The sequence below is a fragment of the Medicago sativa genome, chromosome 6 (genome assembly GCF_051527215.1).
Source record: "Medicago sativa cultivar Bolivia chromosome 6, Bolivia_mono, whole genome shotgun sequence".
NCBI classification, from domain to species: Eukaryota; Viridiplantae; Streptophyta; class Magnoliopsida; order Fabales; family Fabaceae; genus Medicago; species Medicago sativa.
Genome location: NC_140754.1, coordinates 72,685,131 through 72,712,432, shown reverse-complemented (window position 1 = coordinate 72,712,432; position 27,302 = coordinate 72,685,131). Strand labels below are relative to the sequence as shown.

At 32.9% G+C, this 27,302-nt stretch overlaps 1 long non-coding RNA gene and 1 pseudogene across 1 annotated transcript; both read left to right on the top strand.

Annotated features, from left to right (window-relative positions):
• Nucleotides 1-3,805: 3,805 nt before the first annotated feature.
• LOC146916718 (uncharacterized) lies at nucleotides 3,806-7,798 on the top strand. The gene is made up of 5 exons (XR_015014018.1): nucleotides 3,806-4,267; nucleotides 5,199-5,317; nucleotides 5,918-5,997; nucleotides 6,104-6,199; nucleotides 7,505-7,798. It is a non-coding gene; the product is annotated as an uncharacterized LOC146916718 (long non-coding RNA).
• An 8-nt stretch (nucleotides 7,799-7,806) lies between these two features.
• On the top strand, nucleotides 7,807-8,412 carry LOC146916717 (mechanosensitive ion channel protein 5 pseudogene; annotated as a pseudogene).
• Nucleotides 8,413-27,302: the final 18,890 nt, after the last annotated feature.

Sequence of the window (27,302 nt, the reverse complement as noted above, 5' to 3'; positions counted from 1 at the left end):
GGAAACTCAGTTAAAATAGATTGCGATAGAGAAAGAGAAATCGTGGAAAAAGTTGAGAATAGAAAGTCTAATGTTAAGGAAGAGGAGAATGGTGATGTTATGATTCAAAGTAGCACATGAGAAAATACACGTGGCAAAATGTAATTGGTTGAGATAAATGGACATGTGGCTAGTGATTGTGTATAAATAGGGAAATGATGATCATTAAGGGGTGTGCAGAATTTGAAGAAAGTCTCTACCTCCTCCCTTTGGCATTCTTAGGAATGATTTCTTCTTCTTAGGCTTGTTCTTATATCTATCTTACTTTCGGTAACTTTCCCTTTAACAAATTGTTCTCAATCAATTGTTCCTTGTTCTCATCATTTGTAGTAATGTAAATTGTTTGAGATTTATTATTTTACTTGTATCAAGTTCTGTTCATTACAGATGACTATGTTTTATTTAGATGCACATGTAAAACTGTCACATTAAACATAATCATTTAAATACATTATTTATTTACAATTGCTATTGCTTTATATTATACTTAACCTGTACCTGGATGTAGTTATTTTGAGCATATTACAGTGACATGCTCTCATTATAACAGGCAGCTATATCAAAGCATTATCTAGTCATAAAATTTTATAATGTATTTCAAATTATAAAATGTAATTCATATTATGTTACAAAGCCATGACATTATGTTGCAAACAATAAACTAAAGTTGAAAACGAAAGGTACTATTTTTTACAGGTTCATTTAATTTCTCATATTCTTTGAAATCTAGTTATCTTATATGTACAAAGAAATATTTTACATTTTGATCAAACATGTAAGCCATAAGTTCAATTAGATAATTCTCTCTTGTTCTCAAATACCAGTAACTATAGCTCGTACGAAGTATATTATCTTTGATTAGGCTACAATATATTGAATAGGTCTGTTTGGAACCGCATCCAAAAGGCATCAACTGAGTGGATAGAGATAAGCTTGAATTATAGTTTCAAAAAATTCACTAATAAGGGTGAGAAAGACAATGTTTCTCCTTCTCCCAAACGAATTAAAGACCCCAACCACCAATCAATGAATACTAAACAAATTCAGGGCAAGAAAGTCACCGAGACTAAATAATCATCGAATCAAATTTTTCGAATTAATTATCAAATCGAATTTCGAACTATAACTTAGACCTAATTGTGAGAAATAATTATTAAGAGAAAAGTTAGTTTCACAATGAAATATCACTCCTCAACAGGAAAGGAAAATAAATTATTATTTTTTTAATGGAAGGAAAAGGAAAAGAAATTAGAACTCTAGTTACTTCGATCCATTGATTTTTGAAAAAACAAAGCAAAGAAAATATTAATTAATAACATTAATTTTGTCCATGCACGATATCTTCAAAAACTAATGCACCAAAAATTATTACTAATGAACCATTTAATCGATGAAGTGAACATCACAATATGAGTTATTGAGCCCAAACAGTATACTTTTATATGTAAATGTTAGTTACATATTAGAAGTTGACTATATGTAATTGTATCGATGAAGTTAGAAGGTTCTAATAAGATTGTCTTCCACAAATTAGGAGTATGTTCATATTGGCTCAAATGTCATAGTTAGAGAGTTTTTGTATTGTCTTCCACAAATTACCGTTTGTTCTGGTTTAATGTATCTTTATTGTCTTCCACAAAATGATAGAATTAAAATAAAATCAAACGTACAAAGTATATCGCTTAATCTATTTTTTAAATATATATTTTAAAAATTAAAGGTTAATGTATTTAATTTTTTTAAATATACAATTGAACTAGTTGAATGGCAAATAATCATTGAGTGTCTCCCTTAAAAAAAAAAAACCATTAAGTGTCAACAAATAAGAGACTCAAGACGGAAACTAGAATTAGCCGCCTCTCACCTTCTTTCAATTGTTTTCTCCTTTCAATAGTTAATTTTTGGCCTGAAATCACCTGTTTCTTTCTCTCTTTATTTTAACAAGTGATTATGTACAAATATTTGCTTCTTCTTTATTATGTTTTTTTAATGTTTCCGTCGTCTTAGTACGATAGTGTTTGTTTGTCGTCTTGTGCGGCGGTGTTGTGTTTGGTCATCGTAACGTTTTTTGTTGGTTCACATTGACATATTCATGTCAACTCAATACAAATCTGATGGAGACTTATTTGTTGGATTGCAAAAATTGTTTGAAGATTCATCTTTTTCAGCTTATTTGTAATGATTTATTTAATTGTTTGTTTTGAATGAAAAAATATATTTTTGGTAAAAAAAAAATTTAAAATGGGTAAGACTCAAACCCCCATTGAACTGCACTTGTTGACTTGGCTATTGGAAAAAAATATAACAATTAAGGACTCATTATTCGGTACATTGATTTTTGAGAAATATAAGTTGGAAAAATTTAATTTTCCAACCTTGAAACCGCTCTAAAATCATTGCACCAAAGAGTTAAATGGACACAACAATGTGAATTATTGGATCTAAATAGAGTTACTTTGTTTTTGTGCATACAAGGGTCTTTTAATAGGAAAATCTTCCACTTGGTTGTTTGAGCACCTTCGATATGGCACTGTTGACAATTTTTATATCCTAGTCTTTACAACTTTGAACTTGTTCAATTTTGGATTTAGAAAACAAGATTTCTGAGAGGAATGTGAACATCAATTCTCTTAATAATTCTTCTGTCGTCAAAAAAATTTAAACGCATTATGGATGAAGATATAATCAAATAATATCTTTTTAAAATCATTAAGTAACGTATATTTTGTGTGTCTAAATAAGGAGTGTTTATGTTAGGTACCAGAGTAACAAAATATTATCACGCAGCTAAAATAAGAGACGAGAAAAGAGGAACTGAAGTCGGCAAGGTAGAGAGTTTTTGAGAGCTTACAAAAGTGACTTTAAGTGGGAGATTGTGAACATGGTAAAGCCAACATTGTTGACTATTGAATGTCATGGCAATTTGTCAAGTGGTAAAGCTAAAGCCATTTTTGTTGACTTTAGGCATGCAAGCAAAGTGAAAATTTGGTTTGCCTTTGAAAAGTAATTTCGGTGCAGACATTGTGGAAATTCTTTGCTAGCAGCCATGCCATTTTTTCGGTGCATTCCACTATAAATAGAGGCCTTGGCAGAGTGAACAAGCATCCCAAAATCATAACAACACAATAACAATACTTGTTTAGAGTAGTGAGAGAAAAAATATAGAGAGAAAAAATAGTTTCTTCTGTGAGGTTTCTCCTAGGTTGTGTAAGTTAATATTCTCCTATTATAAGAGAGAGTGGTAATTGTACTCTCCTTATATTTAGAGAGAGGTCCTGTAATTTCTTCCACTTAGTGAAAGTTCTCTACTCTTGCCCCGTGGTTTTTTTCCCCTTATTCGTTGAGGGGTTTCCACGTAAAATATTGTGTGTTCAGTTCCTCTTTTCTCATCTCTTATTTTAGTTGCGTGATAATATTTTGTCTTACTCTGGTACCTGACAGTGGTATCAGAGCCTGGTTCGTAGTTGTCACTACAAGAAAAACTGCAAATTGCGACACTTCATCTGCGACCTTTACCTTGTAACTGCCTCAAAATGCACATTTGCAACGGTTGTTGCGACTGTTTGGAGCAACTGTCGCGGATTTTCTTTGTTAATTGCGACTATTGGAGCTACTGTCGCAGATTTTCTTTGTTAAATGAATTAAAATGTCACTCACTCTACCCAAAATTTCATTCCCCTCTTTGCCAAATTAGAAGGCGGGTTGTATATTTTCATTCCCCTATTTACCAAATATTCGTTCCCCCCCCCCCCCCCCCCTCTCACTTTCCCAAAACCCCACTCTCAAATCTCACTCTCAAATCACTCTCACTCAGAATCTCCATCTCACTCTCACTCTCAGTCAATCGGAACCCAAAACCTAACCCCCAAAATCGAAACTCAATCGGAACTCATGACAAAAACTAACCCCCAAAACCTAGATCCAAATTTGAAATTCAGAATTTCAATTTTAGGGTTTTTATACGGTGAATTGTGAACGGTGGCTCCTTCGTCGGAGGGAGTTGGCCGTGAAATGGAAGGTGATGGTGGTGGGAGGAGAGTTAGTTCAAGTCCAAGACCTTGTTGTGGCCGGCGTGTGGTGGCGAAGAAGAAGCATGGTCGTGGTGGTGCCGGTGATGGGTTTATCAACAATGTTAGGAAGCTTCAAAGACGTGAAATTTCTACCAAAAGTGTTCGTGGGTTTAGTATCACTGATGCTCAAGAACGATTCCGCGATATCCGTTTGAAAGGTTCCTTTTCTCAATCTCAATTCTTTATAAATTCATATTTTGAATCAAAAAAATCGTTTTTTAAATCTAAATCTATGATGTTTTTTATATGCATGTGGAATTTTGATTAATATGTTATCATTAATAATTGTCATAAGATGGAACATTATGTTTTATATTTGAATTTTTTTTATTAGGGTTTGATTGTTTAGTTTGGAGAGTTCATATTTATGTTGAAGTTTTGCTGGGTTGCCTTAGTAGAATTTCAATTGTGAATTTTTTTTGCTTGTAGAGGATTTTGTGTTTAGATTGTATGAGTAATGTTATTGGTTTATAGATTAATCTGTATATGATGACTTTTTGTATGTTAAAGGACAAGTCGGCTACATTCTTATACCTTGATGATTTCGCGCGTGATTTTAAATTGCACTCTGTAATAATTTTTCAGGTCTTCGTGTCAATGACAAAGGTTATTGTGATCTTACTGGCTGCATTTTTTGTGTAAAATGTAAATATAATCTTAATGTGATTGCAATTTAAATCTTTGCTTTAGGAGTTCCACATTTGCACATGAGACTTTGGGAATAGAAAGCTTGTTTAATGTGGATCTGTAATTGCTTAGGTGTGAATTAGTGTTGCTGAGTTTGACCTAACCTAATCACGTACTTTGATTGCAGTACCTGATCCCTCTGAAGATAAGAATAGAGGGTGAGATTCACAGTGCTCACTCAGAATCACAAAACCTAACCCTCAAAATCACAATCGGTTCTCACCCAAAACCCTCAGAATTCAAATTCAATTTTGACTTTCAATTTTGACCTAACCTAAATTTAGGGTTTTTCTTACTTTCAATTTTGACTTTTTTTTCAATTTTGACTTTTTTGAATTTGAAGTTGTGTACTAATGTTTGGTTGTTTTGTTGTTGTTGTTGGGTTTCTTTGTGTTTTTTAAGGTTTTGAAGAAGTGTAGGAGGAAGAAGTGTCATTGGTGTCAGAGTAGTGATTCTTTGAATTTGATCAAGTGTAACAACTGTCAGAAAGAGTTTTTCTGCATGGATTGCATTAAACAACGGTTGGAACTTAATTTGTTGTGTTTATTTACTCTTAATTTTGAGTATGAATTAAATTTTCTGGACATTATTGTCTGTTGTGCATATATGGTTATTTTGTTGCTTGATTTTGTGCTTAGAGTACATGTTGCATTATTATCAACATTGTAGAGTGTAGATTATAGTATATTTTGGCAAACTGTGACGCTTGAATATTTATTAAGTGTGTTTTGATTTGTAAGCACGGACACTTCTCGGATTTATAGTATCTAATGAATCGCACTACTGTTATCCCTTCTCTCATCCTTCCCATCAGATTCAAACTCTCTATTTTTCCCAAAATTGTCAAAATCATCCAATCTCTTCTCTCAGATCTAATATATCGTACTACCGCGTTAACCTCCGCTCCCAATCGATTCTAAACCTGGGCTCGCCAATTCGGCCACAACTAACTAGCTAGCTACAATACAAATACAACATAGTTGGTTGGTTTCTAGGTTCGTAGAGGCTCGCAGCTGATGCCTCATTTGATAAGCTCACTTCTCACAGAAACACAATCGTGTCTATAGTCCACAGTTTTAGTCATCTCAATTTGATTGATTTGGGTTTTTTAATCATCGCAGCTTAGCTTAGCTTATTAGTATGGAAGATTCTGAGGCCAAACCTGCTGCTTCTGCTGCAAATCACCAAACTCAACAAGAAGGTACTTGCATTATTATGTTCCTCTGCATTTTATTTTATTTTTGTACTGTTAATTTACCTACTTACTACGTGTTTGTTTGTTTGTTTGTTTGTTTGTTGTTCTTCAGTGTGTGGTTTGTTTAAGAAGGTTGTCAATAAGAATAAGAAGAATTTTGAGGAGGAAGCGTGCTATTGAGATTGAGAATTATAATTTAAGATCACAGGTATCTTATTTTATGCATTCAGTGACAGTGTCCCCTTCCTTGCTATAGATGTTTAAATTGAATTTTATAAAAATTGACTTATAATTGGCACGCTATATTGTTTATCTACTGTAACACCCACGTCGTGGCTTTCGATATCCCGCTAGGTGGATACGAAAGGTTCCCGACCTAAGGGGAACGGTTTAAGCCGCAAGGGACCCCCACGACAATAGTAGGAACCGAAACACATTGGAATGAGAGGGATCCGGAGGCCGTGTAGGTATGGGACTACATGGTTGAAGGAAGGCTTATAAGAATTGTTAGGTACTACCCATATCAACAAGATGCATCTTCTTTTCGGGAGCTCAATCCATAGGAACTCCACAGTTAAGCGTGCTTGGCTTGGAGTAGTACTAGGATGGGTGACCTACCGGGAAGTTTCCCGGTAAGCGTGTGAGTGAGGACAAAACACGCTGAAAAGACTAGTGTTGGTTTGTGGGGTTAGTCGGCAATCCTGTAAGCAGTCTGGGATGTTACACTTGGTATCAGAGCAGACCTCTCCCAGTACGATGTGGTTCGGGGACGAACCAGGCGGAAGCTGGTGGGCATGTAACACCCACGTCGTGGCTTTCGATATCCCGCTAGGTGGATACGAAAGGTTCCCGACCTAAGGGGAACGGTTTAAGCCGCAAGGGACCCCCACGACAATAGTAGGAACCGAAACACATCGGAATGAGAGGGATCCGGAGACCGTGTAGGTATGGGACTACATGGTTGAAGGAAGGCTTATAAGAATTGTTAGGTACTACCCATATCGACAAGATGCATCTTCTTTTCGGGAGCTCAATCCATAGGAACTCCACAGTTAAGCGTGCTTGGCTTGGAGTAGTACTAGGATGGGTGACCTACCGGGAAGTTTCCCGGTAAGCGTGTGAGTGAGGACAAAACACGCTGAAAAGACTAGTGTTGGTTTGTGGGGTTAGTCGGCAATCCTGTAAGCAGTCTGGGATGTTACATCTACCACTCAGTTTTATATGACTAAAGAGCTGGATTTCAATTTAAACTTCAGGTCAATGTTCAATTGCAATGCACATGCTAGAGATTTATTTAAGATTCCTTGAGCTAACACTAATTGACCTTCAAATTAGATTAAGCCATGAGAATATGAGACCATGCAGTTGGGGACAATATCAGTGAACCTTTAGGCCAAAACAATGACACTTTCAATTTTCAAGCTTATGTCTATTAGTCTTCTATAGTTTTGTGATGGATGTGTTTGTGACTTAGTGATCCAACAATTTTGTATCTTGCGCTGAATAATTGAAGGACATGTCTAAGAGGCTACCTGTTGGGGAAGCTAGGAGTGTAAATCACCTTCTATTGCTTCTTTTAGTTCCAATAAACTTAGCTTTGCTGTTCTTGATCGATTAAATATTTAAGCAACAAGGCCCACCCAGAAGCAGATTCAATTGATCAAATAACCAGTTACCTGCAAATGGATCAAGCACGTTCAGTAATCGCAGCATAGATCAGCTTTCCTTTTTTTTTTTTGCTGTTGTTTTGGCGTGGAAATAGGTAATTGCAGATCAGCTTTCCTTGTTTTGTCCATTATTGTATGGCTACTTGTTATGGGACTCTTAACAACTCAAATTCTTGTCTTTATTTCATCACAACTTTTACTTGTGGTGTTTGTGTTTGGTAACACAGCTAAGACTGTGTTTGAAGCTATTATATTTGTTTTTGTGATGCATCCGTTCGATGTCGGTGATCGATGTGTCATTGATGGTGTTCAGGTAGTTTTCAATTGTTAATGACATGGTTTTAGATTGTGGTTGCAATTACATTACAATCCTTTATATTGCGGGAAAATATAGTTGAAATTGCAATTGTGATTGCGTTGTAGAGACCTCAAAATCCTTTACACTGCAGACTGCGATTTAAAACCATGGCTAATCGATATAACCTTTATATCATTAATATAGCAGATCAAGGAAGTACCTAATACATTTATTATATGTATTTCACAGATGATTGTTGAAGAGATGAACATATTGACTACGATCTTTTTGAGATATGACAATGAAAAGATATTCTATCCAAATTCAGTTCTTGCAACTAAGCCAATCAGTAACTTCTACTGGAGTCCCGAAATGAGCGATTCTGTTGAATTTGCTGTTGATGTTTCCACTTCAATAGAAAGTATTGGAGCCTTGAAGAGTAGATTAAAAGCGTAAGCTTTCACTATGCTCTAGCTCTAAATTTTGATATTAGAATTCTTTAGTTGGACATATAGCGACTGTGCTTGTATAAACAACATAATGAATTATTTTAGCACTTATCGAATATGTTTTTCGTATAAACACTGATCTGCTATGTACTATAGAGATGAAAAATTACTTTGTGCATTATGTCCTTATTCATTGTGTATTTCAACTTAATGTTTATATTTTTATACATCATTTTCAGATACTTGGAGAGTATATTTTAAGTCTTTAGTCATATATTTTGAGATTGTCTTCAAATTGTAGAGAAAAAAATTCTAAATCAGGGCATATCAATTTCAAAAATAAGTAAATTTGTGATTTAAAAAAAAAAACATTTGCGGCTGTTCAAACAGTCGCATTTGTGATTTTAAAAAAAAAAATATATACATTTGCGGCTGTTCAAACAGTCGCAGCCATAATAAAATAAATTTAGGAATATGCAAAAACTTCCAAATCAAGTTATCATCACATTGAAAATTTAGGAATATGCATGTTTTGCAATATCTGCTCTAAGGTAGAAAAACCTTGTAAAATAATCTCCAGAATTTACCACTTCTTACCATTACTAAGAAGCCACTGATAGCACTAAACTTGGACTTAATAATCTTTCATATAGATGAATATATGTTCACATAACTCTATCATTTAATAGGTTGACCAATTGATTGATAGAAGTGAGAAGATGATGGCCTTAGAGATGTTGCCTCACTAATCTGTCTGAAGGATCTAATTCCAAGGGCCCCTCCTTAATGGAAGAAGAAGAAGAAGAAAGAATCAAAGATTTAAGGACTCTTATTATTCAATACATTGATTATAGAGAAAACAATCTATTAAAAATAATAATTTAAATTAATTTTTCAATATACCAAAAGGTACTACTAATGAATATTTTTATAAATTAAGTGGACAAGTTAACACTAGCCAACATGCATATTCTAACAAGTTAACACTAGCCAACATGCATATTCTAACACTAGTCAATGAGAAATCAAACTGTTTTATGTCTTGTTCTTCCTTCTGCTCATGTTTCTTAACATGTGCTCTAATTAAGGGCACAAGTTAACACTAGCCTTCTTAACATGTGCTCTCTAATTAAGGGCACAAGTTAACACTAGCCTTAAACAAATGATCTTTAACATATGATTTAAACATTTAAATAGAAAGGATTTATTTTTTAGATAATATATCTATTCACAAATAAAAAAATTAGAGACTAGGTTATTTAATACATTGACTTCTGAAGTTACAGAAGATCCAAAAATAATAACATTAATTTTTGAATCTACTAATACCACAAAAATCAATATACCAAATATTTTTTACTAATGAACTACTTAAAAATCCATTATAACTTTGTGGAATCTAAACACTCAACATGAAGAATGTGTCCAAGTAGTTACTCATAACTTATGTATACAAGGTTGTTTTATAAGTAAATATTCCTCTTGGTTGTTTCAGTTTCTTCGATGTGGGACTAATGTCCAAATGTGAGAATGCATATACGGCATCCATTAAAACTTTTAACAATTCAATCACTCCAATTTCAAGGCTTCCCCATTAAAACTTTTAACATGATCTCTCTCAGTCATCTCATTATTGTGTTTCTCAAAACCTCGACTTGAGAATCATTCCACACAGAAACATTCAAAACAACATGATGTAGATAACAAAATAATAGTCAAAACTCATATCTTAGATAATAAAGTAACAGCTACAAAGTAATTATTTGTTTGTTTGTAAAATGCATTCATGTTAACACCAATTAAGCACTTTATAGTCCTAAAATCACACATTTGTTGTATAATAGAGGTAAAGTTTAAGAATATATATCACAATGAGGAAAAAGGTGGTAGATCAAACACTCTTCTATAGTCCTAAAATCACACAATCAAACTTATTACATGTACCTAGATTGTTAGAAATCTCTTAATCTAGTTTGCATTTTCATGTTCAATGAACAAACTGGAGATACAGGGCATTTAACAGGCTTAAGGAACAAGTTTTCATCAATCATTGTCAGAATGATCAAGAAAAAAAACCAAAATAAAACCAGATAATAATATTATACTTTTGAATTCCGATGAAGCGCACATAATGAATGGTGCAAAAGTCTTATGGTTCAAGTCTTCAACTTTTGTAACTTGCACAAATTGAGAGACGGAGGCATACGGGAAGCAGCGACGACAGGGTTACGAATGCAGAAGCAACGACCACGTGGGATATCAACCTTGTGCGGTCATTGGAAAGACTAGTGTCATTGAAATATAACAATATTGTCATTGTAGTAGGTTTTATCTTTTGTTTTGTATTGCCTTGAACAATAAGAAATTACAGTATTCTGTTCTTGTATTAATTTTGATCTCAATGAAAAGTTGGTTGTAAACCGACTTGTAATTTCATTGGAATTGCTATTCTTGTGTAATATCTTTGATCTTTCTTTCAATACTCTTGTTTATCACAATTTGTTTGATGCATTTGTGCTACGAAAGTTTCATATGTTTATCTTCTTATATCATGCATGTTTGTAATTATTCTTTAGGTTCTATATTTGTGTTAGGTCCTATATTTGTGTTAGGACTTATATCATGCAGTACTAACTTTGAACCATTCCATCACTTCAATCCCATGGCTTTCCCCTGGAAAATCTACTAAGTCTTCAAATTTGGTTAAAATAGATGGTGATAGAAAAAAAGAAACTTAGAAAAAATTGAGGATGAAAAGTATAATGTTGAGGAAGAGGAGAGTGATGCCGATGCTTTTTTACATTACACAAGAAACATTGTCATATTTAAGAGAATCATTTTAAACACATTACGCACTAACCATTATCTCTTAGAAGCTGCATGAAGCTTTATCATGTAGGCCATGTGGAGTGTAGAATATGGAACTTTTGGCCTGAAAATATTATTCCACGACTGAGTATAATATGGATTTGCATAGCTATAGCTATGACCAGTGCTAAATCTTTGTCACACCACTATAGAAAGATGGTCCTCAAATCATGTGAGTACTGCGTCATGCGTGCAAGCCGTCCATTTAGTAAATTTCGGCCATGCGTTAGACGTAATAATGAATCTAGGCAATCGAAGTGAGGTGGGTCCAAGCTTCCGAATGGTTTCTAAACATAAGTGGATACATTTAAGCAATGTTTGAGACAGAAGGTTGAGAAAAAGAAACAAAAAGCTCTGATGTCTCGGAGCCCATAACGGAATTATGGTGAACCAAAACTGAAAACAGCATCTTAGTATCAGTTAATAAAACGTTGCAGCTCTTAATTGAATTGAACCATAACTAATCGGACAAGAACTGCAACGTAATTCAATGCTAAGCACATCAGAACCAGGAACTCAGAATCTAACTAAATTCTCAAAAAAAACGTTGCTGATTTGGGCTTCGTAAGAGGAAGAAAGCATATAAAAGAAAATGCACAAAGGCAATCACATTAACAAACAAAAGTAATGTTCACAATCACAACATAGAGCTGCGCTGTTGGTAAATACTGAAATTCTAATAATAGTAACATATAATCTGCTTTGTGCAGTCTCTAAAGTTATTTGAATTGGACTTATATCAGGTTAGAAAGAACAGTTATGAAGCTACTAGTAACATATAAATGGTGAAGTCAAAAAAGCGATGAGTGCATAATAAGCCTTATTTTTTTTTTGAAGAGCATAATAAGCCTTATTATTAATGAATAATTCTTCATAACAACTTTGCTTTTTCATATCACAATTGATTTCACTACAACAGCATTCGGGGATAGTTTCTTTCCATTCAATGTGTTCTATGGTAGGCAATATGACTGAATGCAACGAGGGGATGTATCTGATTATTTGCAAAATAGAGGGGAGGTTAGTTGTATTTAGCTAAAACATAGGGGAGGTTGTTATAATTTCTCTTTTAATCAATTAAACGGACAACACAACGGAAGTTATTGAGTGTTTTATAGAAAAATCTTCCTCTTTTTTGTTTAAAAACCTTCGATATGGGACTTTTGAAAGCAAACTATTTATATGATACGTGTTCTTGATTTATATGTCTTGGTGCTGAAAATTTGTATATGCTATGCTATTCTTTAAAACTTTAAACTTGTTCAATTTTGGATTAATATAGGCTTCACTTCATGGAATAATTGAACATCAATTCTTATGATATTGATGGGTTGCATATTATATTCACGGGTCGGGGTTCGAACCCCGACATCCTAATTCTTCTCATTTAAAATGTATGACATTTAACCACTAGGCTACTTGATAAAAAAAATATAATAATCTATTTCAAACAAAATTTGTTGGTGAAGAGTGCTATAAAATTTTAAATTAGTTTTTCTAAACTTAGAATTTTTGAACGTAAAAATTGTTTGTTTTTGGTCATGTCAATCTAAATTGAGTGGAAAGAAAAATGGAAGAGGCATTGAATGAGAATGAGTGGAAACTATAATGTTAATGAGAATATTAAAGGGTTCTCTCATTCTTCAAATACTAATCTTTTTAATTTCTTTATTATTAATTTTTCATTTTAATTGATGAAATGTTGTGGGATTAAATGTGAAATTTAACCTTAAATAAAGGCTAAATTGTATTTTCGGTCCCTTAACTATTTAGGTAGTATCGCTTTGATCCTTTAATTAAAATTCGATTTATTTTGGTCCCTTAACTTCTCTCTGTTACACATTTTGGTCCTTTCCATTAATTTTAATTCAAAAACGTTAGGTTTTCTTCATTTTCTTATGGAATTTTTCTAGGATTCTTGTTGTTGAAGGTTGATGCAGATGATGTGAAGATGAAAAAGAGGAGAAGAAGATGAAAAAAAAAACTAACATTTTTGAATTAAAACTAATGGAAAGGACCCATATGTATAACGGAGAGAAGTTAATGGACCAAAATAAATAGAATTTTAATTAAGGGACCAAAGCGATACTACATAAATAGTTAACGGATTAAAAATGCAATTTAGCCTTAAATAAACTAATAAACTAATAGTTAACGGATCAAACAACATCTCGCTCAACTTTAAACAGGGTACATATTTTGAAGCATATAAGCAAATCATTGCATTTCTTTTAGTCAAGGTGGGACTATTTTTAGTGCCCCTTTTCTTGCCTTTTAAGTTTAAGTCGAGATAAAACATAAAAAAGAATTCAATAATAACTCATAATCTTACTATAAGAAAGCATATCTCCATTGGATGTTGCTCCTCTAAAACAACAACCAAGCCTTATCCCACTACGTGGGATAGGCTATATGATAAATTTACGTCATAACGTTCTATTCAAAACCATATTTGAATCCAACTTATTAACCTACAAATCTTTTGTAATAGCTGTTTTTTAGTTTTTCTTATTGTTTAATGTATTAAGTATAGAAATCGGTATATAAGAGACATTCTTATTGTTTAATGTACTACAACATGTAAATTCAGAACAATTTTTTTCAATACATTTTAACTAATATGCATTCATTTTAACTAATATGCTCCGCACGGGTCTTACTGACTAAAGAGGTACCAATTCGTCTGTTCATAATATTTGTTTAGAAAAACATATTATTCCAATGTAAAATATAGTTCTCATATAAGTCGTATTATAAATATAAAATCACGCTAATCATATCATGGTTGTTACTAATGTGTTTCCAACTACTACGGTGCATGGTATTACTTAACCGACAATACCAGGTAATTTCACTGGTCCAAGTTAGACCCAAACTATTGGTAATCCTAATTAAAAGGACCCGTTTTGGATTATCTTTTCTAAAGATAAGAAATATTTGAAATTCCATTTAGAAAATATTTGGATACTTCATTTATTTTAGTAGATTGATTTTCAAAATCACCACCACACAAAAAATATTAAAAATTTAATTTTTCGTGCGTCTGGTAATTGCGAGAACCAATAAACCAAAATTATTTTCATACCACTTTTATAAACTAAGTGGAAAACACAATGTGCACTATTGGGTCTACACTATTACAACACAAGGGTCTTTTATAAGTAAATCCTCCTCTTGGTTGTTTATGCACCACCGATGTGGGACTGTTCAAACCAAACTCCAGAGTGGTAGTTGTTTTGCTAGTTGTTACTTCTTCCTCTTTGCTCATGTTTCTAGTTATTTGATATGTCTTGGTGTTGAGAATTTTTATTCTTTACAACTTTGAATTTGTTAAATTTTGGATTAATATGGGGACTTCATTGCATAGATTGTGGCAAGAGAAAGACACACGGAGGAAAAAAAAATTACAGTAGAAAGTCTAATGTTAAGGAAGATCATGAGAATGATGAAAATGATTTTTTAGATGCACATAAAACACTGTTACTTTTAACATAATCATTTTAAATGCATTATGTGTTTATCATTAGCATATACCATTAGCATTTAGCATAATCATTTTTAAATACATTATATGGTTCAAGTCTTCCTTGTTTTTGATACTCTTCAATGGTAGGATGAAAAGTTTTCAATCTTTACCTTTTCTCACTGAAGGAGATTGATAGATCTCCTGAGAAGATTTCAAACAATGAAAAGTCGGTTGTTAACAGATTTGAAATCTCATCGGAGTTGTATTTGATGCATTCGAGTTTCTAAAATTCCATATGTTTGTATTTATTCTATTATTCCCATATTTGTGTTTGGTTTAGTATCGAAAACTGATCCAAAAGATTATTATGTGCTTGCTTATCAATAGAGAATACTAGAATATGTTTTGGAATCAGTCTATAGCAATATGCACTTTCTTGATTTTATGTATACATGAAGTAGATGGTAGCATGTGATTAGTTTTTATAATTTGAGCAAACAATACTAGAAGGAACCAATGCGGCCAGTTTTTGTGGCTTTTAACTGTAACGGAGCTGTGGTGATCGACATAGGAGTTGTTGGCTGCAGTGGTGTCATACGCGATAATGAAGGTAATTTCAAAGTCTTAAATCCGGCGTGGCAAATAGGACATAGTCTCATTCAAGTTGAATCATACTCCTTACTAATAATACCGACGGGACAAGTTAAAGAGGAAAGTCATCAGATAGCCATACGCTTCGGTTTTGAAGACAAATATCCATTTGTGTTGTTTACACATTTTCGATATGGAATCTGAAATCAAGGCCAAAGCAATAACTAGACAATTTCTAATGGAAGAGGATAAAGATGATCATGCTTTTTTAGATGCACATCAAACATTGTCACATTTAACAGAATCATTATAAATACATTTACATATTTATTAGTATCATGCAACCACAAAAACAAAAAATGCACAATTTATATGGTTACGAACGCAAAAGCAGCAACCACGGAGGACATCAACGGTCTATCAATCTTCTGTTGGCCATTGGAAATGCAAGTAGTGTTTCAAATATAACAATATGGTCGATTTAGTAAGTTTTATCCTTTGTTTTGTATTTCCTTGAACAATAAGATAGATACAGGATATACAGTTTGAGTTTTTTTTTTTTTTTGACAAAGGATATACAGTTTGAGTTATTAAGAGTTTTTGGCACTAATAGAAAGTTGCACATATGTTGTATTCTGTTCCTGAATTACTATTGTTCTCATTACTATAACATGCAACTGGATTCACTTTAGTTTATGGTAATGTTGTTTATGCCTATGGTATTGGATTCGCTTGAATCAAGCAATTTCACCATTCATTCTTTTCTAGTTACCAGATGATAAAGTTATTTTCAGCACATTACAAGGACATGTTCTCATTAATGTATGATCCAAGTGGATGACAAGAACAACCTAGGATGAGACTCATATGTTTTCTTCAATGAGATTGATCAGCCCCTGAGATTGGAATAGCTATTTTTGAGTAATGTCTTTGATCTTTCTTTCAATTTTGTTGTTTATGCCTTGTCTAATTTCCTTTCATCGCACGGAGGAGAAACGGCATGCTATGTCACATTGCATCCACAAGTTAAAGCGTTGAGTGACTGCTAGATTGTACATTGTGATTTATTCTTTTGATATCTGAAGCAGCTGACTCAGAGCTGTCACCTCATTCTACAAGAAAAATGTTGAATAGATTTCTCACTCATAGAACGCAAGTTGGATAGTGAAACCAGAATATGCAAATAAGCAAATATTTAGAAGGAGGAATATGTGTTGGTTTATAATAATGATAGCCATCTCTAAATTGAAAAGAGTCGGTATTGGAAAACTTCCAAATCAACTTATCATCACATTGAAAATTATGTATATGGATGTTTTGATAAATCTGCACCAAGGTAGGAAAACCTTGTAAAATAGACTCAATAATGTACCACTTCTGAATATAGAAGAAATTGTTGCATGTTTTTATGGACATTCAATGAATCCGACATTGTAGAATAGAAAGTCAATAGTCATGCCAAATTAATCTTGTTACCATTACCAAAAAGCTACTAACTATTTTCTCTGATAGCACTGATCTTCCTACCATTATCAAATAGGAACAATAGTAACTGTCAACTTGGACTTTGAAATAGATGAATCAGCGTAGTAGAATATGACAGTCAACTTTGAAAATGGAAATGCTAAAATAAATGAAAAGAGATATGACCATATGGAGAAATGCAAAAGATGAACAATTTAGCCAAGTGTTGTGCAGTCACATGTCAATGTTTTTGTGTCAAGCTAGCTAGCTTCCAGAACCTTAACATAATCAGAGTTTATATATCTTGTATGAAAGAAGGCCAGAAAAAACATGCTTTTCATGGGAGACCCTTCCCATCATATAAAAGGTTATTTATGCTTTTCTATGTAAGTATTTTTAATTTGAAGTTCACTTGACTTTTTGTATTTCTAAGATTTCATGACTCACTCAGCACTAGGCTTCCTTTCCTTGGTTCTTTTGGCCTGAAAATATTATTCAACAACTGAGTATAATATGCATTTGCATAGCTATAGCTATGACCAATGCTAAATCTTTGTTACATCACTAGAAAAATAGGGTCCTCAAATAAAGATGAGTATTGTGTCATGTGAGCAAGCCATCCATTTAGTAAATCAGATGAGTAGTGAATCTCGGCAATCCATGTGAAGTGATTCTAAGCTTCCGAATGGTTTCTACGCATAAGCGGATAAATATTGGCAATGTCTGGGACAGATGGTTGAGGAGTAGAAACAAAAAGCTCTGATATCTCAGAACCAGAAACTAAGAAGCTAAATAAATGCTCAACAAACGTCACTAATTTGGGCTTCGTAAGAGAAAGAAATCATATAAAAGAAAATGCACAAAGGCAATCACATTAACAAACAAAAGTAATGTTCACAACATAGAGCTGTGCTGTTGGTAAATACTGAAATTCTAATAATAGTAACATATAATCTGCTTTGTGCAGTATCTAAAGTTATTTGAATTGGATTTGGATCTATATCAGGTTAGAAAGAACAGTTCTACTTCTGAATCCACTAGTAACATATAAATGGTAAAGTCAAAAAAGGGATGAGTGCATAATAAGCCTTATTATTTATGAATAATTCTTCATAACAACTTTGCTTAACAATTGATTTCACTACAATAAGAAAGCATTCATGGATAGTTTTCTTTCCATTCAATGTTTTCTATGTCAGACTACCTCCAATCCCCTCTTGCCAGAGAGATTTTGCTTCAACTCCAATGAGGACTTAATCAAACGATTACTATTGCTAGAGTTTCCATTGTCCTTCCAATTACAATCTAGATTTCCTTGCAATTGCAAAGATTACAACTCAGATAAATCCTTTGTCACTTAGTTTTAACAAACCCTTTCAGTCTCCTACAAAGTTGCTGATTTAACCCCTTTGAGGTTACACTTTGTCTTCACAAAGATATTGGCTTCAGTAAGCCCTTTGAGGTTACAACAGAGTTCAAATGGATAAAGTTCAAATAATTACTTATTGAGTCAAGTTTTTAACAATGCTTGAATTGACTCTGTTGTTCGTGATCAACCCTAGTTGTAGGGAAATTTTATGGTCCACATAGCGTTAAGACAAATCATTGTTTATTCCAATTTGCATATTGTGTGCATCTATACGTTTGAATTCCAAACTTGACTCATGCTAATGCTAGCATTATGCCTATGTGGCACCTCAAAAAAAGTAGCACACTCTAGGCTAAAACCTTACTTTCATCTATACTTTTTAGCATCCTTAATCAGTGCCCCAAGGACAACGTTTAGCATTTCCCTAAAATTAATAACATTAACTTTACTACCTACAACAACTTCCGAAGATGAATGCACCAAAACTTATTACTCATGACTTGGCTAACATATATACATATATACAATGGTATTTATAAGTAAATTTTGCTCTTGGTTGTTTCATCACCTTCAATGTGGGACTATTGAAACCAGGCTATTTTATGTCTTGGTGTTGAGAAGTTGTATATGCTATTCTTTACAACTTTATATGCATTGTTCTTACTCTGCTCACCTTCAATTTTTGATTAATATGGGCTTCATTGCATAGATTGTGACAAAAGAAAGAGAAACTTAGAATAAACAAATTGAGAATAGAAAGTTTAATTAATGTTTAGTGTGTTGATAACACCTCCTTCACACATTCAGGGACTGTGTGGTTCCAAGACATTTGAAATTTAATTGCAACACCAAAAACAATTGAATTCAATTCGTTAACAAGCCATGTTGGTTCGTTTGGCTTCTCCAAAATAGAAATGCACGAAAGAAAGATTTAATTAATTCTGACTGGACCACTTTATTTGTAGTTATCTTGGACAAAATCTGGTTTTCTAGGAACCAATATATTTTTCACAGCAACAATGTAACGATGTGGCAATGTAACGATGAAATGTGCACAAGGAATCCCTCCTTCACACATTACTAGTACTATTCATGCGATGAGAGTTGGAGATCCGGTAAATACTAGAAGGAAGCAACAACTGATTGTGTCTCTGGTAAGATATAAAATGGAGACACTCATATCGGATACGTATTAGATACTGATACTCTGTGGATACTCGCGGATACGTATTCACAAAGTATCTGAATTAATTATTTTAATTTAAAAATTAATTCAGATAATTTAAAAATACTGATCTTTATTGTATCATATCCTAAATTTTAAAAATTTCACGTATCTACATACACGTATCATACTCGCACCAGTTACTATTGCTAGAGAATAATAAGGTATGACTATTTAATTTTGCTTTATTCTTATAGTAAGTAGAAAAGTGTTTTTGATAGAAAACTTTTTTTGTAGATGGCCTCATAAAAGAAGTACTCCTTCCGGTCATTTTTATAATAAATAATTGACTTTTTAGGTACTTTGAATAAATTATGTATTTGGTTTAGATTCTGGACCAAATACGTAAATTATTCAATATATTTAAAAAGTCAATTATTTTTTATAAATAACACGGAGTATTATTTTTGGATAAAAAAAGACTTCAGGACTAATTATTTTGATATATTGATTTTTGAAAAAATTGGTCAGATCAAATATAATTAATAGCATTAAATTTAACCCATACCAATTCGTTCAGAAAACAATGCACCAAAAAATATTACTAACAATGAACCTTTTATTCAACTAATTGGACATCACATTCACAATGTGAGTTATTGGGTCCAAACAGTTGCTTATAAGCTTACATGTATACAAGGGTATTTTATAGGTAATCTTCCTCATAGGTTGTTAAAAGCACCATCAATGTGGGACTCTTGGTTGTTAAAACATTGAACCATTCAATCAATCCAATTGATAAAGGAATCCAATGTTGTAAATGAATCCAATTATTCAAACAAATCAAAGTATTTTAGAAATCAATGCCAGTTACTAGGGACATTCAATGAATCCACCATTTTAGAATAGAAAGTAAATAGTCATGCCAAAAGGTACTACTACCTCCGTCCCTAATTATAAGACCCTTTTGAGAATTTTCTTTGTCCCTTTTTATAAGACCCCTTTGCTATTTCCAACTACATTAATTATTTCTTTACATACATGCCCCTATTTATCATACATATTTTTCTTCAATTAGCAATAAATAACATATGGAAAACATAAACTAACTCTCTCTCTTAAGGATAAAATTGTAAAAACAATAGTAATTACTAACAACTTTAATACAAATATCCACTTTCTTAATTCCCGTGATTTTAGCAAAAGGGTCTTATATATAGGGACGGAGGTAGTACTAATGAATATTTTTATAAATTAAATGGACTACACAATGACAAATCGAACTGTTTTATATCTTGTTCTTCCTTCTGCTCATGTTTTTACCTATTTTATATGTCATGTTGCTGAGAATTTGTATATAGGCTTAATTACATATTTGGTCCTTTAAATAATTATGAAATTTCACTTTGGTCCTTTAAATAATAAAGTCTCAAAATGGTCCTCTAAATCAGCTCTGTCCGCCAATTAAATCCACTCCGTCAGTTTTTAATTGAAAAACGTTAACATTCATCCCCTTCATCATCAAACCCAGAAAAATCCATCTTCTTTATCACTAAACCCAGAAAAATTCATCATCTTCATCATAAAAATCCAGAAAAATAAAAAATTGAAAAAACTCAAAAAAATTAAACATTTCCTTTCATCACTTCATAAAAATCAATAAAAACTAAATCAATTCATAAAAATCAATAAAAACGAAACATTGGATCCAATCAAATCTAACCAAAGCCTTTTCATTTTCTTTCCCCCTATACCTTTTCTTTTCCAGAAACAACACAAACACAACACAACAACAAACACAACACAGCAACAACACACAACACAGATCCTCATCTTCCATATCTAAACTCCCACCTTTTCACTCTTGCTTTGTTTCCTTCAACTCCGCATCAATCACCTTCGTCTCCTCTCCAATTCAACAGCACCGCAGCCACCACAACTGCCGCCGTAGTCTCCTCTTCCTTCAACACCACACCACCGCATCAGTCACCGTCGTTTTTGTCGTCGTTTCCGCCGTCGTTCCCTCTTCTGTCTCTCTCTCTCTCAGATTGCTTTCAACCCAAATTGCATCTCTCTCAGATTTCTTCACACACCACATTGGGTTCAATTTCACTCTTTATTTTCTCTCTGTTTCAACCCAAATCAACAAGGACAAACAACAGTGTTTTATTTGAAATTGATTTACTCAGATTTGGAATTGATTTTCACAAACAGGTTCAGTGCAATCATGTTTCTCCTTAACCCAACTGAGTCTCACAAATTTGAGTGGAAACATAAACCCAGATGGGTTTGTGTGTTGTGGATTATGATGTTGAATAAGAAAGGGATAAGAGATGAATGGGGAGAGTGCGAGAGATAGAGAGAAGAAGAAGGGGAGAGAGAGCGAGAGATAGAGAGAAGAGGAAGAAGGGGACAATGTGGTGGTTTCTAGAAAGAAGGGGAGAGAGAGCGACACATAGGAAGAAGAGGAAGAAGGGATTAAGATATTGGCTTAATTGAATAATGTAATTTTTTGAGTTTTTTTTTTATTTTTATTTTTTCTGGATTTGTATGAGGAGGGTGATGAATTTTTCTGGGTTTAATGATGAAGAAGATGAATTTTTCTGGGTTTGATGATGAAGGGGATGAATGTTAACGTTTTTCAATTAAAAACTGACGGAGTGGATTTAATTGGCGGACGGAGCTGATTTAGAGGACCATTTTGAGACTTTTATTATTTAAGGGACCAAAGTGAAATTTCATAATTATTTAAAGGACCAAATATGTAAATAAGCCTTGTATATACTATTTTTAAAAAGAAGAAAATATTAGAGAAATCTCACACTCTTTCAATTAGGAGCATATATACCTGAAACATACAAAGGTAATGGAAGATCTGAAGTACCTCAACTTCCTCTAAAGAACCATTCAATCACTTCAATCCAAAGGGGCACTTTTCTTCGTCGCAATGATTACTTGATTCATAATATACAATTACTTGACAGTCATCACTTTGAACCATATAGTTTTACTTTTAGCTCTTGGAGATAATTTGGTTAGCTTAGCACAGACTCAACAGTGACTTTTTCAATTCATCTGCACTGTATACGACAACATAAAAAAAGTTTAGCTGTTGAAATGCATGTTTAAGGAACTAAATTTACTTTCAAATTCAATCGCATGAAAGCTGAAAATTCTGCTATTAAGAACATATAATCTACATTGTGCAGTCTCTAAAGTTGTATTGATTTGGACCTATATCAAGTTAGAAACAACAGTTTCAAAGTTAAAATCTAATCCCATTGAAACACTTACAAATGATAAAGTCAAATAATGGATGAGTGCATAATATGGCTTATATTAATGTAAAATTTTTCATAACAACTCTGATTTCTCATATTCCAATTGATTTCACTTCATGGATAGTTTATTTAACAAAAGCATACATGATACATGAAACAATTATTGACTATCGTCACAAAACTCTCATTATATTCTCTAATTATGGTTATAGATATTAGCCTAGAAATGAAAGTGTAGAATACATTCACAATAGTAAAGTGACAGTGTGATAAGTGGAGTAGCAAGTGTAGACACATGTCAATGTTTTCTATGTTAACATTAGGCTAGCAAACTTTCAAAACCTTAAGATAATCAGAGCTTGTATATTTTGTATGAAAGAACGCAAGGAAAAAAAAAAAACATAATTTTCATGGGAGACACTTTCCATCTTAGAACAAAATTTCAAATGCAGGTAATTGTAACTCCTGATGAGTATGGTTAGGTTGCAGAATATTGAATAAAAGCAAAAAGGTTAACGTATTCAATTTTTTTAAAAAAATTGAATCGGAGCACGATTTTGTGGATAACGGTCAATTCGTACTATGCACAAACTCCAAATCGGGCCACGATTTTCTCGGGATATGAGCACTATTCAAGGCTTCATTCTTGATGTTTTGAGGTGACTTCCAGATTGAGAAACCTAGGAAATTAAAGGAGGTAACTTTAGAGTTTAGTGTCTTTGGTGACAGGTTCTCTTGGGTTGGGAAACATTTCTAAACACTTTGGGTAGTGAGATTTCATTATTGAAAGGATCAAAAAGCTTCCTTTAGTGTTTTCTCTTAGGATTCATTTATGAGTTGTGTGATCTGAAAAATGGGGGAAAATTAGGTTTTGTTCTTTGTGAGTTTTTAAACTAATTTCTTGTAACCACTTTGTATAATTCTTATCATAGTGGATCAGAGAGTTGTTTTCTTCCCCATAGTAGATCATTTTGGACCGAACTGGATAAAAATATTGGTGTATTGTTTTTCTTCCTTTCTCTCTTATCTTTGTTGCTTTGAATATGTTTGTGGTGTTGTTTCATATTTAGAATTAGGTATGTTTGTTGTTGTTGTTGCTTCAAACTAGTTTACTCATTGATTACTACTTCCTTTGCTCCACACATCTAAGTTTTATTGATGTGATTATTTGTTTCAATTCACAACAACAATGATATTTTTTGGATGAAATTATACATGATTTTTATAAAATTCAATTATAATATTTTAATTTGTACTCTCACACCCACTAATATTAATATTTTAGACAAGATCCACCACTAATCTCTAGTGTCAGATCTATTAAACAGAATATACAAAAAAAATTGATTTAACAACAAAAAAAATTAGGGACTTGATTATTTCGATTCATTGATTTCTGAGAGTATAAGTGGATTAAAAAAATAATTAATAACACTAGCTTTTAACCCACACATTCACACAGATATCAATAAACCAAAAAATTTATTACTAATGAACCGTTTAATCAATTAAATGGACAACACAGTATGAATTACTGGGTCCGAATTGTTATACTATGGCCAAATGTATACAAGAGTATTTTATAGGTAAATCTTCCTCTTGGTTCTTTAAGAATCTTCGATGTGGGACTATTATAACCAAGCTATTTTATGTCTTGTTCTTCATCCCTGCTCATGTTTCTAGTTGTTTTAATTTACATGTCTCGGTCTTTTATATGTTTCTAGCTATTTTATGTCTTGTGCTTAGAATTTATATATGGTATTTTATATGTTTCTAGCTATTCTATGTGTTTGATTTAATATGGTCTTCATTGCATAAACTCTGTCACATTTAACAGAATCATTTTCAATACATTATGTATCTATTATTATCATGCGACCGCAGCCACAAAAATAACAATGCACAAGTTATATCGTTCAAATCTTCAACTTTTGTAACTTGCACAGACAGACGGTTGCATAAGAGGAAGCAACGACGACAGAGTTACAAACACAGAAGCAGCAACCAAGAGGGATATCAACTGTTGTTTCAGTATTTTATGTTTTGCATATCTTGCAGATCATTAGAAAGGCTAGGGTACCGGCCAATTATTAAATATGTGAAAGAAAAAAAGAGCGGTGTTTCAAATATAACAATATGGTCGATTCGGTAAGTTTTATCCTTTGTTTTGTATTGTCTTTAACAATAAGATATAGGGGTTTCATAATCTCAAGGCCTCTCCTTGACGAGGATACCAAACAATGAAAAGTCATCTGTTAACAGACTTGTGATCTTATTGGAGTTGATATTCTTGAGTAATGTCTTTGATATTTCTTTCAAATCTCTTGTTTATTACAATTTATTTGATGCATATGTTTATCAATGGTTAATGCTAAAACATGTTTATCTTCTTTTTACCATGCATGTTTCTATTTATTCTTTACTTCCTATATTTGTATTTGGTTTATCAATAGACTTACATCATTTTGGAATCATTCTATAGCAATTTGGGTTTTCTTGATTTTAAGTATACATGAAGTAGATAGAAAATGTGCATTTCTCAAAATCATCTTCACTACTTGAACAATTTACTAATTAGTTATTGTTGTAGATAGTATATAGAGGTAATATATTTTATTTGAACCATTGCAACCATAGGATATTAACAATAATGTTTTATTACTTAAATGATAGAAGAAACATTTTTGTCCGACTCTTATGTTACTGATTCAGCATAAGTTCATCAATTTCTGGAGAAGTTTAACTTAACTCTGTCTACAACGCCCACATGGCACTCCCCATATTCATCCATGTGTGCATCTCTCTTAGTCACGTGGACATTTTATACAGAAATTTGATTAAAAGAACTAGCTTATTGTAACGGTAGTAACGAAAGAGATCAACATCAAACTTTTTAAGTGTATGGGATCAATTTAAAACTTGAAATAAACATAAAAGGTGGAGGTCCCGTAAATTGAAGGAACTAACAACCTCCGGCAGGTTTCATGGATTTTAACTGTGATGGAGCTGTGTGGCGATCGACTTATGAATTGCTGCCTGCGGTGTCATACGTGATAGTGAAGGTAATTTCAAGGCTGTCTTTTACTTCTACATCTCGGGACCTGTTAGGTGATACAGGCAGAAGAATTGCAGAATATTCAATAAGTAATAATACAAAATATGTTCAATCCACCACTGATAAGGGTGAGTTTATTTTTGGTTATGTGACTAATATTGATGCCTAGAATATTCGTATTGGATTCTAAGTTGCAGGTAAGGCTGAAATGAGTCAAGTCAAATGTGTTGTTGAATGATGGGATTAAAAGTTGTCAATCTTTGCATTTTATCAATGAAAGGGTAGTGGACACATTGATCAAACAATGAAAAGTTGTATTTCTAAAAGTTCACGTTTATCTTCTTTTTTATCGAGAATGTTTGTTTTTATTCTTTAATTAGTTCCTACATTTGTATTTGGTTTAGTGAATTGAAAATTAATCCACAAGATTATTGAGGGCTTACCAATAGAAAATGCTAGAATATGCAAATGTAGAACTCCTTGCTGCATCGCGCTTGTGTGATGGCCGGTCTACATGTTCTCAAGCTGATTCCTTAACCAACAACAGTGGCTTTGGCTTCAGATTATTCTAATGAGAATATGGACAGTAAAACAAAGAAAATTGCTCTGATTTTTAATATCGACACTTCTCAAAGAGGTATTTGAGAAATGTGAAATCGTATCAAAATCACACAAAATCGTGAAATCCATGCAAAATAGCAGAAATTTATAGGATTTTGAAGGATTCTGTCCATTTTTTTTTTATACAAGTCAATTTTGCCCCAATTGATTAATCGATCCGGTTTGTACCCGTGACACGGTAATGTAAACACATAGGCCAAATAGATCCTAGAAACCTCTAAGCTATATGAGAGGCAGATGATGAAGAATGGGTTGAAGGTGATGAACTTGGGAGTGTACTCATCCTTAAGGTCTCAGGTTCAATTCTTCTAAGTATCAATTTAGGCGGGCTAACTTAACATACTTAATGGACAAACCCATACAAGCTAATCTAAAAAAGAAATTAGATACTAATTATTTTAGTACATAAATTTTTAAAAGAAGCACTTGAATAAAAATATAAGTAATTAGTATAATTATTTTTTGTTCAGTACCTCTTCCAAAAATCAGTGCACCAAAAATTAACAAATAGATCACTTTAGTCGGTTAAATGGACGACACAATGATTATTAATAATTTTTTGGTTTCAGACTGTTATTCTTTCACATGTATACAAGAGTGTTTTTATAGGTAAAAAAATTCATGTTGGTTGTTTCAGCACCGTTGATGTGGGACTATTTGAAACCAAACTATTTTATATGTACTCTGCTGAGGAAGACATTGGCAAAGGAACCCAACATTGCAAATAAATCCAATTCCTCAAATAAATCAAAGTCTTCTCGATCGGTTAAGGTAGATTGTGATAGAGAACGAGAAACTGAGAAAAAGAAAAAATTGAGAATGGAAAGTCTAATGTTAAGGAAGTGTAGAGACGGTGGTCTGCGAAGAAGAGGAAGCAGTGACAGGGTTACGAACACGGAAGCAGCGACCGACCACAAGGGATATCAACAATCTATGTGCTGTTTTAGTATTTTGTGTTTTGGATGCAATCTTCTGCAGGTCAGTGGAAAGGCTGGTGTGACAATTATTTTAACCGTC